Here is an 18,209-nt window from a genome sequence, read left to right as displayed (position 1 = left end):
AACTATGAAGTTTTTTCCTCTGCTGTGTCTTCCACTCATCTAAATGTGAGTTGCATCAGGCATTCAAAGCCTTCTGAAAGTGAAGTGCCTCAGGAAATACTCTGGATTATCATTGCCACAGGAGAAAATGAGCAACTCCATTACAGCCCTAGTTGAAGTGAGACACCACATATTGCTGAAATACTACCTGAAGCTGACTGATTTATCAAGTGTTCCTTTTGAAACTATTAAGCAGAGTGTGGGTGGCTTTGTTTGTTTTCTAGCATAATGAAATATGACTTTCTAGACTTTCTTCAATTATTTAACTTCTAGCTTAAATACAAAAAAAATAAATCAGACTTTAAGTTTTTTTTTTGTATGAGTGTTACATATTAATATTTAAATTCATCCAGCATGATTAAATAGCAAGATCTCTATTTAATCCAAGCAGAGGAGGATCTGAGATTAATGGGAACAGTGGTTGTAATACTACTATTTATATTTCAGGAAAAGTATTATTTAATACTTTTTAATGATAATTCAAATCAATGAGTATGCCTTTTATGGCATGTTTATATAAGGTGAATTTCAACACTAACAGTGCATTAAGAAGTGTGTGTACACAACTATAAAGTAAACAAAGAGATGTCAGGATTCAATGCAAGAGGCACTACCCAGAAACTGGCAGTTTGAATAAGTGTTGGATAGAATCCACCAAATATATTTTTCCACAACTGCTGAATTGTGCAATTAGGCAACTATGTGCAAAAAAACCCACACTAGTGAAGCAATGCCCTTGGCAGAAAATGCCCATTGAAAGAAAAACTAAAATTCCTTTATGAAATGCCACAGCAGACCATGCCAGACTCACAGCTGAGCCCATAGCTCAGCGAGATGCAACAGCTCTCCAGGAGAAAAAGAAAGGCTTCTGCCATGGCTGGCTGAAAACATAAGGGGTAAATATTGCTCAGTACCTGCACATCAAAAGCAGAGAGCCAGGAGAAAAGCAGTGCTTGACTGCAGAGCAAATAAAAGAAAGAGCTTTTTTTGGCATGTAGAGTTTGGAAAGGCATGTTTAGAAACTGCAAGTGGTAGCCTCTGTGCTCAGCTGTGCAGGAAACCAAATACATGAACATCAGTCAAAACTAATTGTAAGATGAGTGTTGTTAAATTATTTTCTTTTCTCAGTAGAAAGAACTAAGAAAAGTCTCAAGTGCCTGCTTAAGCTGAGAGACAAGAGTTGTTTTAGAAACATTGGCAAAATCCTTGTTCTGAACATTTTCAAGTAGCACATTCATCCAAAGAAATGTTTAACTCTAGGAAAAAAGGTAGGCAGTCCTCCTAGAAAGAACTGCAATACCTGAATGCTGCATTATCACAAATAGCTAAATTCTGGGAAAAGATCAAAGGGCGATGCTCCTGAGCTTTTTCTATTGGTAAAGTGGTAGCTTGCAAACCCTTACGTCAGCTGAACACGCTACAGTGAGAGCCAACAAAACTCCTTTTACTTCTCAGCTTGGTTGGAGAAACAGCCCCTGATTTTTGAGTCACTGCTCACACATCCTGCCCTGTTCCAGCACTTCCTCGTTCACAGCAGCAGCTCCTTCCTGCAGCACGTTTGGATCTCAGCACACGCAGAGGGAATAAGAGAGATTCCACAGAGGTAAGCAAGAGATCAAGTTTTCTGTCTTGCATGAGAAAGTGCTAAAATTGCAGTATTTGGGCTATGGGGTTTGGCTAAGGTCTTTTACACTTGCTTCAGACGATGCAGCCATGGGAAAAATGAAACAATCTGGATTTGGTGTGGGGTTTGGTTTTTTTTCCTTGTCATAAGCGACAGTTTGCTGGGGAGAAAAAGCTACAGATTGAGGGGGTTCCCAGTTGTGTAACTCCTCTCCCCTGTACTGGCTCCCAGCGGGGGTGTGCTTAGACTGCAAAGTAGAAAGTGAGGTAACCACTAAAACTAAAGGCATTTCCAACTAATTTTCTCACCGAGTCCCGCTTTGCCTTTATTTCTGCTCTTTTTACTTTTCCTTAGTCATTAAAGTGACACACTGACAAGTGACTGAACAGGGAGTTTCGGTATAGTGACGTTCAGAGGACGAACACTAGGCTGAAAACAATCAAATCACACTTGCTGCCTCAAAATGTCACCTGAGCAAGAGCAAAGGCTCAAGACATTCAGCATAGTAGCCACACCAAAAAAGGAAGCTAGGTAACTTCTCAGGTTCTGAATGGTCACTGTTCACAAATGGGCAGAGTAAGAGCAGCTAAAGAGGAAGGAAAAGGGGTCCCAGGGTACTGAGCAGCACACACACAACAGAACCCGAGGTCCAGGCTGCAGGTAGTGAAGAAGTCAAGGGTAAGAGTGACAAGACAAGAAAGAGGGCAAACAACTGCACAGGAGGGGTTTTCCACGCTGAGTCACTGCAGCTTCTGTTACAAGTGATGGTGGACTTTGGGAAAAAAAAAAAAAGAGAGAACCAACTTCTGTTGCACAAGTAGGTTTCAGACAAACTTGTTGCAAATTTCAGACAAATTAAAACAAACAAACAAACCCCACAAAAACTACACAGCCATAGATGTACATGCCAGTATAGGAGGGCATTTTAAAATGCAGGGCATTTAAAAATTCTTTCCAGTCTTAAAATCTAATTTTCTTCTTGATCGCTTGTCCCTTCCTTGAGAGGAGACTGTACCCACCAAATTAATGCAGGGACAGAGGAAGGTAGGAGAGACACACCTGGAGAAAGTACAGATGCCACAAAGTCCAATTTCTCACACCTCCTCCATGTGACTCTGGAACTCAGACCCCCTCCTCAAGAGCCAGCTCATGCCAGATAATTTTGCCTTTTTGAAAGCTAAATAGAAGTGTTTCACCATTTGACTAAAAGTGAATCCTGAGGAAGAAGTGAAATGACATGGCTATAGATTTCAGTTCTCATTCAGTTAAAAAGCTTGCCATTATTTGGAGTTTATCTTGGTAACACAAGGAGAAGTAGTACAAAGGTGAAGATCAGCACAGATTTTTCATTCTAGAGAAATTATTTTTCTATTTCTGGAAAGGGCAAGGAGGTGATAAGAAATTTTCAGCTCCAAGGGCTCCTCCTGTAATACAGACCAGGTTATTGAAATATTTACCAAGATAAGCATTACAAAAAAATCTCTGATATACTTTCCCCAGTTGGGAAATGCCTAAAAAATGATTGCATAGGTGTATACTACATTCAGGAGGCTGATCTTTTGGTAGAATAGCCACCAGTTCTGGACATTTTATCTCCAGAGAAGCCACTCAGTGGTTAGGGGTGTGTGAGGGATGGGTGGGAGAACATTTCACTCTACAAAAGTAAAAACCCATATATTCTTTTAAAAATCCTGAAAAACTAATATAATCAAACCACCACCAAACCACACACACAGGTCCAGTCAACACTTTAGGGGCCTTGTTGGATTTTCCCACCTTGCCATGGTAAATGGCATCTGCAGCTTACTGCTAACATAAAACAGAGACCTGTAGGAGCAGATCCAGAAGAAGTCCACAAAAATGGCCAGTGCTGGAACATCTCTCCTCTGAACACAGGCTGAGAGAGTTGAGGCTGTTCAGCCTGGAGAAGTCTCCATGGAGACCTCAGAGGGGCCTTTCAGGGGCTGCTAAGAAAGAGACTTTTTACCAAGGCCTGTAGTGACAGGACAAAGGACAAAGATTTTAAACTGAAAAAGGGTAGAGGCACATAAGGAAGAAATTCTTTACTGTGAGGGTGGTGAGGCACTGGACTGGGTTGCCCAGAGAAGCTGTGGATGTCCCAGCCCTGGAGGCATCCAGGCCAGGCTGGATGGGGCTCTGAGCAACCTGCTCTAGAGGAAGATGTCCCTGCCCCCGGCAGAGGGGTTTGGAACAAGATGATCTTTCATCACCTCCACCCCATTCTATGCTTCTATGATAAGCATTTAAGAATCCTTTGAAAAAGTTGAGCTGGTTTGTCTTTCACACCCCTCTCATGTTCCTTTTCTGAACTGTGTTACTGATGCCTTTTCCTGGTCTTAAAATCAAAGAGTCAAACATGGTTAGAAGGGGAAAAGGGATTTTACCTTGGTATTTATTTTAAGGATCCTCAGGTGCACACATCCAGGTCATATGCACCTCCATGCACACCGCAATGCACAGCCCCAAAAGATCTGGTACAACATTATAGGTGTTACTAATTAGCATATCTATCAAAGATTCCCCAATGAGAGGCTTGAATGAGCCCCCCTCCCCAAGGAACCTTCCCCTGGATGGTTCTATCTTGGTTTACAGAATGTGTTCTGGAGAGGACCTTGGGCTCTGGGGCACACTGATCCCTGGCTACGAAGCTTCTAAAATGTTGAGTCTCCTAGCTGGACAAACAAGTCCAAGAATGTAGGCAAAAAGCACTAAGAATACAGAAGCTGTAAAAAAGGTATAACAGGGGTATAAAAGAAAAGGCAAAAATCTTCATGGCATCATTACAGCCTTCCCTCCCTCTGAGGAGCCTACAGAGCAGTGGCCTCCCATGGAAGCTGAGCATTCCTAAACAGCCACCAAAACATTCAGGTGACAGGACACTGCCTGCACATGTCAATGACTGAGCTTTGGTTCAACAGGTGAGAGGAATAAGGGGAGGAGAGAAAAATATATATAAACTGTCCTCTGAGCAATGAGATACATTTCTGCTACAATCCATTAAATATAAACACACATGCTGGATGTGAACATACTTCACTGAGTGTATCTTGTTGAACACTGACAATTTTCAGAGGCATTTGGGGATGTGTATATGTGGTGAATGTACCTGCAGTCATATTTTTCACAGCAGCCTGAGCCTCAGAGTCTTCCAATCATTGATTTCAGTTCACATCTGCCGCCCATGAGTTTTTAAAACACCTCAACACTTTGAGGAACACCCTAAACCCAAAACAAGGTGTGGTGCCTGTGCTAACAGGGGCTGGAGGAGTGCCATTGTCTTAGTGTAGCATTGCATGGGCATAAATTCCATGTGCTGGAGTTATTAATTGCATCTCACCCATACCCAAAGTTTCACTCCAAATTCACTTCTGTTCTATAAAAAAAGAACACTGGTGAGTGGTATAATTCAGCTTCTGCTTGGTGTAGTTGAAGAATGAAACTTTATTAAATGGGAAGGACAGAGAAAACAGGCAGATTATTCATCTAGGTAACTATGATGGGTTATAATCTAGAGGGTTCTAATTTTTAAAATTATTTCTACAACTTAGTTTTGCCTTTATTTTCCTCTCACACGACCTTGTGCATATGTTACCATGCCATTTTCCATATTATTTTACTCCACTTACAATTTCCTTGCAAGACAGCTGAAAAGACCAGGCTAAATGAGATGAAGGAGACTGCTGCTTTCTTGATTTTTTTTTTTTTTTTTGCCTCCCATCAGTTTATGAATATAGTTAATTAGTTGTAGAGTCCAAACACATTTCTCAACTATGTGCCTTTAAGTATAATCTCCAGCTCTCGTTTTTCTTCTAACATCTGAGCTCCCCCTGTTCTACATTGGCATGTGCTTAAGTTCTGAACCAAAAGTTTTTTTTATAAAAGCAAATTTGCTTTCAGCTCCTTTATCAGTACTCTTGCCAGGCCAATGATTGCTGTCATCACAGTTAGAGATCAGAGCTAGAGCCAAGCAGATCCTTCCCATTGTTTCTCCAAAGAGGACTGATTTATTTTGACACCAGGAAAGGGAAGAGCAGACAGAACTCCATATATTTCCCCCTTTGAGGTAGACCAGCCTAAACTTGGTTGTTCCTCTTACCCAAATGCAGTTTACTATCCAGAGGATGACATTTTCTTTAAATAGCAATAGCAGTGATGAGGGGGAAAAAAGTAGATGCCCAGAAGCATTTGAGAAACCCAAGAGGTGAGAAGAAATGGCAACAGGAATGTCACCACTTTTCCAGCTCTACCTCAGATCCAGCAAGGGCCATTCCATGGTTAATTCTCTCCCATATGCTCCTCACTCAGTCACTCATAGTGATGCTTCTGAAGACTCAGGCTGCAGGCTAAGTTTTCCTGGCAGCTGGCAGGACTATCAGTAGCATTTTATTTATATTTCTCAGAGATTTTTGAAAGCAAAGTATGATCCTGAATTACTCTAAAACCCCACAGTGATAGGATCTATAGAGTAGAATCTATTAGAGCTTCTATTGTCTCCTATAACAAAATCCATATTCTTTTACAGATTGATTTTTTGTTTAAGATGAGGAAGGAATTTTTCTTGACAAGAAAGTCTGAACCAACGTGAGGATGGGAGTGAAAACTCCCTGGGGTTCCCATGTTTTGTTGCATCTCCTCTTATACTCTAAGTCCTCTGCTGGGAAAGGGGAGGGGAGGCATGAAATTAAAAGCTTTAGGGCTAAAAGGTTTTCCTGGAAAGGTCACCTCTACAAGATAGCCAAGCTAGATTATCAGGGGTCAGCATTCCATTTCATCCATGACTAAGACTCATGAAAGTCCCTGTGCTCTAACATTTTACTACATCCTCTCCCATTTCTTCACTCACCAGAGGAATGAAGCAGGAAAGAGTGTGTTGATTTGTACTAGAGTGATGTCATCCATCCTAGAAGTGTACTCTGGGGAAGCCTGATTTCATAAACATTGCTTGGGCCCACACTTGGGATCTATTAATGCCAAGGAAAGCAGTGCCTTGCTGAGCGAAACCAGGATAGAGCTGCACAAGTGCCTGGATCAAACCTTCATATTCTCAAACCAAAAAGCAAAATACCTAATTAAAGAGCTACCAGGGTTGTATGGTAGGTCTCAGGGACCTAGGGGATCTTTGAATTTCCTCATGGGAAACTTCTGTCCTCAAAGATTATCCTCCACACAGTTAACTTCACCTTTTGAGAACCTCACTGCAGCTACAATTTTCATGGTGGTCATGGAATGAAGCCACTGTATTACAGGTGTTTACCAAATACTGCTTTCACTCAAGTTGAACAACTCAATTCAGATGCAGAGTGACCTGCATGAGCTGATCTAAGTCAGGGCAGCTTTGCTGGCATGACATGGCAGCATGTCTCTGCCTCAAACCAACTACAGATGCATCCCACACCTCAGAAGGGAGAGAAGGATCTAATTTAGGATATCCTTGGTTCAAATTCAGTTTTATTATCTTGGTTCCTATTTTCTCTTACTCTTCTGTGTTGAGAGAGGCATGAACAAGTTTCCACCTAGAAACAGTCCTCATGTCAAGGGTCATCTCCAGGAGGTATTTGTGTTAACTTCAGCTTCAATCCACCTTGCATTTGCAGCCCATGGTGCAGGGATTTTGGGATGAAGCAGCTGTAAGAAACAGAGCTCAGTGAGGGAGCACAAATCATGGCAAGACCACCACTGACTCCGTGTCAGCACGGGGTGGATCAGAGACACCCCATGTCTTACCCTGCTTGGGCCAGGGCTGGTATTTCATCTCAGGTGGCTCCAGAGCCTGGGGGACTGCAAGGCCCAGACATTTTGCCATCCCTGAACAACTGCAGACAAATAGGATAGCTTCAATTTCTGAAACCTGTGTTCTGCTTCAGAGCTGCTGTGAAGTGTTCACTGCCATTCAGCTGCCAACTCAATCTCTCAAATGATGGTTTACAGCTTGAATGAAGGATTATAAAAAGGCCAGCATGTAACACTCTTAGTTCAGCCCTCTAAATAAACAGTCCTAGAAGCACCAAGGTCAGCTTTGAGTTCCTTAAAGAAAGAAACAAACTTAACAAGGCTCTACAAATCCCATCTGGTAGTAGGACAGGAATGTAAGGACTTTGAACTGCAAGTCCGAGATCAGCATGTTAACATCTAGAGAAAATTTCCATGAGTGCTCTGAGAAAGTGCTTCAAAACTAGGTAACATAAACTTTACATACCTTGAGTGCTTTCTACAAATCCTTTCTCCCTTGTGCTGAACCCACAAACTACTACTTTGTTTAATATCTGTCAGTTAAAGCACAGGACCAATCACACCTAATAATTACTAGTTACATTTGTGGAAAGTTGTCAGCAAGGGGAGGGAAAAACATAACCTTATTCCATTACATATTCTCACAAATGGACATTTGTGCCTACAAAAAGGGCAGCTGTAATGTTTAATGCCATTCCATAATGCTCTGAAGATCCAAACACAATACTTTGCCTGCATTATAATGAGGTTTCAAGATGTTTGGCAGCTGCCTGTAAAATAAGCACAATGCCATACCTAATCAACTAGCACTTGGTACTTTCCTGTCTGAGGACATCACACCCCTTTTCCTTTGAGAGTTAGGGGTGCAGTAGGTTGCACAGAAGTCCCACCCAACACTCCTCCCCATTGCCCCAGCTGAAGTTGTGAGATGCAGTTTGGGTAAGCAGTAGGTAATTGTCACATTCCCGTCAAGGATCAATTCAGCTCAAGTTCTCATTGAGCACATCAGCTCTTTTTACCAGTGAGCAAAGACAATTTGCACAAGGAATTCTGCTGTTCCAAATCAAAGTTTCTGTGCAGTTTTCACTCCAAGTTTAGTCATTTCTGAAGGCCCAAGTTTGGCCATCTGTTACCACAAATACTCAGAACTCAAGCTTTGGGCACATTGAAAAGATAGATTTTTGTGAAGCACTGGTGTCAAGACAGGATGTAAATTCAGACAGTCCAGCTGTGGGAACAGGGCTGGCTCAGGGGCAACACCTCCTGCCAGCCATAGGAAGATCCACTCAGTTGCGACATCTGTCTAGACTAAAAGTAGCACATTGAAATGACAAAAATCCTCCTGGATACAGCTTTGTTAGACATCTCCCTGGAAGTGTCTACTTCCCTAGAATCTGATGGCAAAGCAGAAAAATCAATTGTTTACTCTAGCAGCAACAGCTGTACATTGAATAATATTGTGTTTTAGAAGGGTTTGACTGTAATGGAAACACACTGATAAATACTTTGGGACATGCAAGTAAGGACATCCCTTCCATCCAAACAAAACATCCACAGCATACTACAAGATGCCAAAAGAGAATAGCCAAATATGGTCCTGCCTCTACCCTGCACATGGACAAATAATAAAGTATTTGGCCGATGATTTTAAACATTTTGTGCAATAACCGAATAAAAGGAGTTAGTCTTTTCTAAGGGGAGTGCAGCAGGCATTCTTAATTAGAGAAACCCAAAGATAAACAATGATCTCTCACATATATAGAAATGGTTCCTTCATCTGATACTTTACATGTCTTGCTCTCACAGAAAACAGGGCTATTCACTGGTATTTACAGTTCTCAATGTGTGTGATATGAGAGAAAGCTCAGATCCTGTCTCTGATTTGGGTGGATTTGCACCTTAAGAGATCACTGAAGCAGAGACTGTCAGAGGAGCTTGAGAGTAACCAGTTTAAAAATTATCAGAACTTGGATGTGAAATGTTTATGTCATGACTCTAGGAACTGTGAACAGAGAAACATTTGAGGAGGCTGGCCCTGACACGGCATAGCCATAACCATCTGCTCAGTTATGGATGGCCTCATAAATTACATTGGTTCTCTCACATTCCTGGAGATACCCAAGGATTCAGAATTGTTAGCTGATATTTGTTTGTGAGGTTTCCACTCACACACCCCCTTGATTTTTGGCATGCCTGGAACAACCAGTGCATCTTTCTGCTCTTTATACTCCAAGGCACATCATGCACCCAGCTAGCAAATTGCTGCTGTGTAATACACATATTTAACAGTGTTTCCAAAATCAGTGGCACAGCCTTTATCACTGTAGTGCTCCAACCCACTTTTTCCTGGATTTCCAAAGAACAGTTGTTATCTAGGTGATGCAAAACCTCATCACTTGTGGACAATTCCAGCCAAGAGCTCGAGGGTGCCAAAGCAGATGTGCCACAGGCACTGGCTACTGTGCAGAGGAGCTTTGTGTCTGTGGCACTGCAGAGACTGAAACAGCTCCTGTGGCTACCCAGAGATACCAGATCACAACTGTGAAGCTGCAACCTGTCCCCACCCCTGCAGAAGCAGCTACTGGGTCTGGATCATCCCAGGAGAAAAGAAAACAACCTAGTGTGAGATGGTATCAGAAGGTATTTCACTGGGTGTTAGTCAATGGAAAGAGCAGGATTTCAAAAGGGAAGTAAGGATTAGTGTTGAGAGCAGGGGGGTGTCACTCAAGTAGTGCCTCAGCCAGAGCACTGACAAGACCTCTCAACAACACTGGCGAAGGTAAATGTTGCTGGGAAAGGAAAGGGCTCAGTCATTTGAGGGAGGGCAAGTTCTAAAGACCCAGCTGAGGGTCAGTGCTCTGCTGATTTTTCAAGCCTTATCTGGGCTGTGCATTTCACACCCTCAACTTCCACTTGGGGCTAGTTGAAAATAGGCTGCAAAACTAAGTTCACCTAAAACTTTCACAGGGGGATTTCCTACACTGAAAGTGTAGAACCGCAAAGAGGTCAGGCTGATCTTTCATGGCATGAAACCTTGTGGTTCTGCACAAACTGCTGCTCTTTCTTTTCAAGTCATTACTTACCAACATGCTCCAAACAGCATAATAAGCATTTAAAAGTGCTGTTTGGCGTCTCTGACACTGAGAAAGGTTTAGTTTGGTGCACCCTAGAACACAGAAAAGAAAAGACAGCAGCCACCCAAGCGCCACTTCCCCGGCTGTCGATGCAGCTGCCTACACAGCCAGCGAGTTTCCTTTATAGCAGCGGTGCACACAGTTGATCCAGTGACTCATTGCTAAGGTACATTGTTTGGGCCCAGGGCCATATCTAAAGCAATCTCCACAGGTCAGGATGACCCTATGGTTCTTCAGAATGACCCTACTGTCCAGTGCCGAGTGACCATCAGATGCTATTGCCACACAAGACATCTGGAGAGAATTTATTACCCTGACACCATGTGGCTGCTTTCAGATGTTAATTCTCCAGCCTACTTTCAGCTGTGTCCTACTTTCAGATGAAAAGAATCGTGCTCTCTGGTATTAAACATACTCACTGGTGAAAGGGTTATGTGTCTACAACTGAAATAAGCATCCTCTGAAGAAATGTGACAATTCATGACCAGAGCTCCATTCTCACTGAACCATTTCACCTTAGAAGAGCAAACTAAAGACTGTTTAAAAAGTCAGTAACTGTTAGGACTTACATCCTCCCCTAGGTCTTGGAAGCTATAATAAATTTACATATTGGGTTGTCATCTTTAGTTCTTAAGTTCGAGGACTGGCTTAATTTTCCTGTTCTATCACAACTCAAAGATCAGCACCAGCCAATTGTACACAGATGCAATTAACAGTTCACAACCTAGTTTCTTAAGAAAAGTAAGGTTCATGTGATCAAGAAAAGCACCTGCTTAATTCCTCCCTCTTCTCCCCAGCATCCCTTGTAGCCCTTTGACAAATCTTGCAAAAATAAGAAAATAAAAAAACCCCAAAGAGATTCTCCTCTCAAGGCAAGAGAAAAGACAAAACTAAGACAGTGCTGTAAAGTCAGGTCTTGAGTCCAGGGAACTTGTGTTTGAGGTCAGAAGCATTAACATCAGGAGACATCAAAGAACCCATGCCAGAATTCGTTTGCCTTTTCCATGCACTTCCGTGCACTTTTCTCCCAGTGGTTACGGAACAAAGTTTGCCTTCCTTTGACACAACCAGTCTATTAGGGAATACAACATCCAATGCAAAACATTTCCATGTCAAGTACTGGTGTCTCTCAGTTCTAAAGTCATCCTTTGTAAAGCCATCTGTAATGCTGTTGTAGTTGGATTGTCTATTCTCTCTGTCCTAGTTATCCCAGGTAAGAGCTTGCAAGGCTGCCAGTGCTGATTTGCAATAGGAAAAGGAAGTCACAAAAAGAAATTGCAATAAGAAATGTGACAGCATAAGAAATTGTGGCTTCCATCTTACACCGTTGCTTTGCTTTCTTCTGGGGGAAGAGACCTTCTGCTGTCCACTGGGGGAAAGGGGACAGAAGGAATGGGAGGAGCTGGGTTTGCATTTTTTAAAACCAGAGCTGTTGGTCATCTTCCAATTCTAGAAGAGCAACACTTCAACCGAGTACAGCTTTCATTTAAAAGATCATTCACCAGAAGAATCCTGCTGAAGTGCTACAGTCTCCAACAGGAAAGTCAAGGCACTGAGCCGCCACAGAAAAAGCAAAAGTAACACACACTCCTTCCCCCACGAAGATACATGCACAGATAACAATAATGAAACAACTTGCAGTAGGTCCCCACATAGACCTAAAGGAGAGAGCAAGCAACAAGAAAATTAACTTACATGCACACAGCCATAGGAAGAATAGGGCACTGTTGTCAGAAAAGGGTAGGGGGGAAGGTGCCACCTCATTCTCGTGCCATGGTTCTGAATAAAAACCCATAAGTAGGAAGCAAACAAGTGGTCCTTCAGAGAGGTTCAAAACAAAGGAGGAGTTCCTTGCTTTGCTTCCAAACCCCAAGCTTTTTACTTTGAAAAGCAGCCAGTGGCTGTGATTACAGCCAGGGATAAAAAAATGCTATTAGTGTTATTGCGCTAATAACAGAAATTGCTCTTTTGCTGGTGAGACAAGAACGAGACAAGATCTGATCATGCTTACTCAATGCTTGAGAGATGGGTGCTCCAGATGGAAAATCATCTGGCTGAACTAAATCTGAACCAAGCATTAAAAAGATCTGAAAGCTTTAAGAATGTTGAGAAACATTCCAGATTATGGGGCCTGCAGGAAGTGCTTATGATCCTCTCTCTTCCTTCTCCTACTTACACAAATTGACTGTTACAGAGCTCTTCTTCAGACAAAACAAATACATCCACCTCAGCTATTAAGCCAAAAGTCTACAGTCCTTCAGCACCTGGGCAAAATATCTATGACTGTTCTCCACTTGGAACAATTATTTACAGGTTAGCAAAAGAAGCATGAAGTGTTTACAGGCACTTTTAAGGGGCCTATGCTTAGGATCCTGTTTGTGTCTGACAGACAAAAATAAATTGAACATTAATATTCCCATAGCTGTAACACAGCCATACAACTGGAAGCTTCCTGCTCCTATACCAGAGCAGCTAGGTTTAAAAGACTGTGTAGGCTTCAGCTTCACAAATGTTTTCAAAAAGCTGGCATTGGGAAGGCAATTCCATTGGGAGGAGGGGGTCAGGTTTAAGCCTGCAATATTTGGCAACTCTCAGTCTTATTTTTGTCACTGGTTCAAGAGTCCTTGAACCACTAGGACTTCATCTTTTTACAAATACAAAGTATTCTATGAGTACTTTGTACTTTACAATGGGAACCTATGGAAAAAGCCAAGTTGGGCTCCTGGAGAAGGGAATAGCTTTTCCATTTCTTAATTATTTATTCATCTGTTTTCTTCCTTGCATAAAGAAAGGTGCCAGCAGAACCTGAGGAAATAGAGATCATTCACTAACACACCAATACTACTGGGTACATACTATGAATTACTTGGGAGAAGTTATTCTATAAACAGTTTCTCCCTCCTTGAGAAGTTCTCACAAACTGCAGTTGCAGGTCTGCTTACAAGAATTGTGAGAAAACAAACCACAAATAAGACCCAGACACCTTCACTTTTGCTTTAAGACAGCAATGCTCCTCGAAAGACAGCTCAGGCAGGACCAGCTGTTTTTGGTTCAGTAGCTCTGACATTGGTGAAATAAATAATGTCATTGATTGGCCCCAGGATTCATTCCAGGTCTATAAAAACTTTATGATGAACAGTTGCTTATAAACATGTTCAAACAACTGCATTTTGTGGCTGAGTAGAAAAACCCAGGATGTGACTCAGGTGGTTTCTCTTGCTGTTGTCAGGGTTTATCTTCCAGGTGTACAAGCCCCCAGCAAGGTGCCTGGCATGGGACTCTGTCACGTCAGTCCTCAGTGGACATCATTCTCCAGGCAAGAGCCAAGACAAGTTACACCAGCCTTGAGTTTCTTTTTGTCCTCTCACCCTGGCACCCTAAACTTCCATTTTCAGACCCACCATTCACAGCATTTCCACACCCAGTGCAGCAGCTTCAACAGCATATGCTGCTAATTAGCCTCATTTACCTGTGAGGCTCATCAATTTGTTGATGAATACTTAGAACAAAAACATTTTCTGAACTTGGTCCAATTTCTTCCTCTTCTCTCCTGGCAGAAAATATAAATCCAACTGATTCTGGCATTACAATTAAGGGATGACAGATATTTTCCTAACAGGTCTGATAGAGGAAAAGAAAACCCTGACTTGAGCCTTGGTGGGATTGTTATATGTCTCATTAACAACAGCATCTTGTAGAAAGAACCTCTCTTTGAGACATGATGCAAATAAAAAATAGCTAAGAGAAGAGAAGAATCACAATAAGGAAAAGAAACTGATAATCCTGGAGCCTGTTGCTAGCAAAAATAAACATCTGCAGGTCAGGATTTTCCCTGCTCTCACAGTGTTGGGCTGGAAAGTAATTTTGGAGAATAGAAATTCTCTGGCATTAGTGTGTTACACTTCCTCCTAGATAAGACATCAAACAAAAGTAATAAAGACATTTTATTGACTATTGTTAGCTCAAAGCAGTCTCTTGAGCCTGAAACAGTTTCCCTTCTTCTTCCTAGGAAATTCCCCCAGAATTTCCCTTTCTTCCTCTCCCTTGTGATTAGGCTATATCCACTACCTGAATTCAAAACTTCCAAGGGAGGGAGTTTTCCTCTTTCCTTCTTTGTGCTGATTACATTTACCAAGGGGGTTTTATAATCCTGGCTCAGTGTGAAAAGTAACTGCTGCCTGGAGAGGAAAAAAGACACACTTGTAAAATGGATCATTTTGGAGCTATACAGTCTTAACAGCCCAGTATCCTTCATAGGATTATCTGGGGTTTAATGGATCTTAAAAATCATCTCATTCTAACCCCTCTCCATGGGAAGGGACACCTTCCACTAGACTGGGTTGCTCAGAGCCCCATCCAGCCTGGCCTTGGGTTCTTTCTCAGTGTTCAGTAACTCAATTATTGTCAAGTTGCATCCTCTCTAAGTTTTATGGTGCTTCAGCTGCACTCTGTCAAGACACTGGACAGTCAAGATGGAGACCAAAGATAAAAAGAATTACATTTATGAGCTTTTAGACACTTAGCAGCTGTAAGCAGTGGAAGAAATCAAGGCTGTTGAGACATCCCAGGCGTTGGGCAGAGAGCAGAGGTCAGACAACATGCCTGCTTTCAGCATTTCCAGGCCCTAGCTGAAAATGCAGCCAAAACATACTCCCACTTAAATCACAGAGCCTGGCTGAACCAGAGGGCTGGAATCCATCTGGACTTGGGAAGTAAGAGGCAGCTGCTGCTTCTGTGATGCTCATCCCTCCTTAGCAAGAGGCAGCATCCTATGTCACCTCTCTGGCAGCCACTAGCCCTGCTCTGCCCTTTCCATCATTTCAGGCAGCAATACCCTCTTTACCCTGCTTTTCCAAGAAGTCTGAACCAGCCTTGTACATATGTAGCTGTGCAGGTACCTTATCCCTCTGTGGGAGCTTAGTAACAAAGGAGGAGCTCAAACAATCATGAGATTTCCAATACAAGTAGAGGAGCTCAGCCCACTGAATAATGGAGCTGCAAACTATTTGCAGAAATTTAAACTGGGTGGAGACATTTAGGTGTAGGTGGGTTTCTGCAAGCAACAGACTAACAACAGGATTAGGCTGCCCTTCTCATCTTTAATGTGACAGAATTATTTCACGTGGGGAATCTCTAATCCAGGTGGCACAAAACCCTTTAAGGCAAGTGATAACTGCAGTGGGAGGGAAAGACCATGAGACAAGGAGCAAGGAGAAAAACCTGCCAACCACACCCATACTGTGCAAGAACTTCCCATATATTTCCATCCATTTTGGTCCTTCTTGCCTGTATGTGGCTTATCAGGAGCTATATTCAGGGATTCCTACCATCTGACATAATTAATAAAAAATACATCTGTAGGTACCTGAGAGGGCCAGAGGAAGGGTAGTGAGGTATTTTTATTTCACCTATCTTCTCTCCTACTCCGATAAGTTTCTCCCCAGTTTGTGTCAAGCAAGAACCTCACACATGTGCCAGTCAGTAAGAAGGCTAAGTAATCATTTCAGAGATTACTGCAATAAGTAGGCACCCACTTGCACAGAAGTTGAGCTCTCTGCTCCAAAGTGGTGCTGGTAACCCAAACTGGATCATCACTCTTCCAAACCAGGTCTCATTTTCACATCTCCAGATCATCCACTTTAGAAGTATTAGTGTTGGTCAGTGTTGTATTAATCCAAATATTTTTACTGATACCAGTTAACTTAATAATGCCTCCAGGACTCTTCACATAATTTAATCTAAGGATCAGCTTAGCTGCTTGGTTGTTGAGTGCTCCAGAGTCAGGTAATACCACTGATTTAAGGGTTAGTTTGAGCAGATGCCAGAGGAAAAAAAAAGCCCTCAGTGAAGAAAAAAAAAGTTAATTCCTTATTTCCATGTTAACATTCTAGCCTACAATACCTCTGTAGGTTAAACAACAGTAAAATAAACCACTGTAGAGAATACTAGAAGCAGATGTTCAGGCAGGAACTCCCTCCAAAATAAGAAAAAAATATATAACAGATTCAGCTGAATGAATCCTTGTCTCTGCATTGTCACTTGGGAGCTACTTCTTTAAGGCTACAGTTTCCTAAAAGGTAAAGCCTCACACACCTATGCCTTTTTCATATAACTGTAATCTCTTGAAAGAAGAGATCTTTATTCTTGAGAAGAATAATTTATTCACAAAGAGAGGAAAAAAACCCACAATGTTTTGTTGGAATTGGAAGATAAAGAGCAGTGGAAACTCTCAGAAAAGCAAAAAGGAATTGAGAAAAAGAAGAACTTTTGAGGGAGGTGTCAGAAGGACTTCACAAAAAGGAACAAAGGCTTTTTGGTCTCATTCCAGAAGCTTCATCAAAGGGCATTAGACCACCACACACCACCAGTCACAAGGAATAAGTCTCACCAATGAGCACAAGGCCAGGCAAAGGAGGGGACACACCTCATGCTGCTTAGGCTGTGTTTCCTGAGATGTCACAGAGTGTTAGACCTGCAGAACTCAATTCCAGGAGGGCTTAGGACATGCAAGATAGGGATAGGTGGGGCTGGGAACACTTGCTAGGGGTTTAGAGGGAAGAAATTCCTCCCTATGCCAAGAGTCTTTCCAACAAGAAGAAAGCAAATGAAAGGCACAGCCCTGCCAGACAGCAGCAGCGGTCTCTTGAAAAGCTAAATGCTCAATCTGGCACAAAAGTTATCTCACAGAGGGATGCTTGTTTTAAGAGAATGGGATGAGGGCCCACTACTGAAAATTACAGACAGATGTCATGCAAAACTTGCCTAACACTGACCGCCCCAGGCAACAATGACACAACGTCCCTCTGGAATCTGTGTACAAACTTCCTTCTTGTTCTTGGGTTTGCCTTCACTCAAGGGAATCAAGCAGATGGCAAACACAAAATTTCTCAGAAATAAGAGCTGGAAATATGGATGCCATGGATCTTGACTGAGAATTCAATCAGAGCAGACTTAATGTGAAACCACTAAATACCCGCAGGATTGTAGCATTATTTGCTCAGGGTTGAATTCTGTTCACTTGCATACCAAGAGCGTACTTCCTTCCCCCCGAAACTTGAAATGAAACGTGCCACTTTTAGCATCAGTCCCCTGAGCCACCAAACCCTTCCCATTTTACAAAGCCACAGACTACTTCAGTTTAGTCTGAGAGTTATTTAGAATGGCTGTTCTGAAATCAAGAACACAGTCTAGTTTCCTGAGGCTGCCAGTCTGCTAAGTGTGAGAGGTCGTACAGAATCCATTTTTGGCCAGACACCTCTAGAGTTTTGCTACTGTCCTTCAAACCTTTGGGAAGGTGTTTATGTTTGAATTCTGGAAACTGGTCAATTATAAACTGAAATTCCTGGTTTTCCTACATGTTTTATTTCCATACACAAATTCTTCCTTCCAAAAGCTATTTTTTAGAAACCAGGGAGGCTCCAAGTTCCTGCTGCAGTACCTGTATGTGGTCAGTGGGGCAAACAAAGGGCAACAGGGCTGGGGAAGGGTCTGGAGCACAAGTCGGGTGAGGAGCAGCTGAGCGAGCTGGGGGTGTTCAGCCTGGAGAAAAGGAGTCTCAAGGGGGACCTTCTCACTCTATAACTGTTTGAAGGAGACTGGAGCCAGGTGCAGGCCAACCTGTTCTCCCAGACAACAAATGACAAGACCAGATATGGCCTCAA

The 18,209-nt window shown here is 42.4% G+C and overlaps 1 protein-coding gene across 1 annotated transcript in view; it reads left to right on the top strand.

Moving 5' to 3' along the window:
• The first annotated feature begins 1,497 nt into the window (after positions 1-1,497).
• LOC138114234 (programmed cell death 1 ligand 1-like) overlaps positions 1,498-18,209 on the top strand; it is a 33,344-nt gene continuing 16,632 nt past the window's right edge. The window contains exon 1 of the mRNA XM_069023488.1: positions 1,498-1,642. The gene's annotated coding sequence lies outside the window, so the exon portion shown is untranslated. The remainder of the gene's footprint in view (positions 1,643-18,209) is intronic.

This window comes from Aphelocoma coerulescens, chromosome 1 (assembly GCF_041296385.1).
Source record: "Aphelocoma coerulescens isolate FSJ_1873_10779 chromosome 1, UR_Acoe_1.0, whole genome shotgun sequence".
Lineage (NCBI taxonomy): Eukaryota > Metazoa > Chordata > Aves > Passeriformes > Corvidae > Aphelocoma > Aphelocoma coerulescens.
This window is presented reverse-complemented; position numbering and strand designations above follow the sequence as displayed.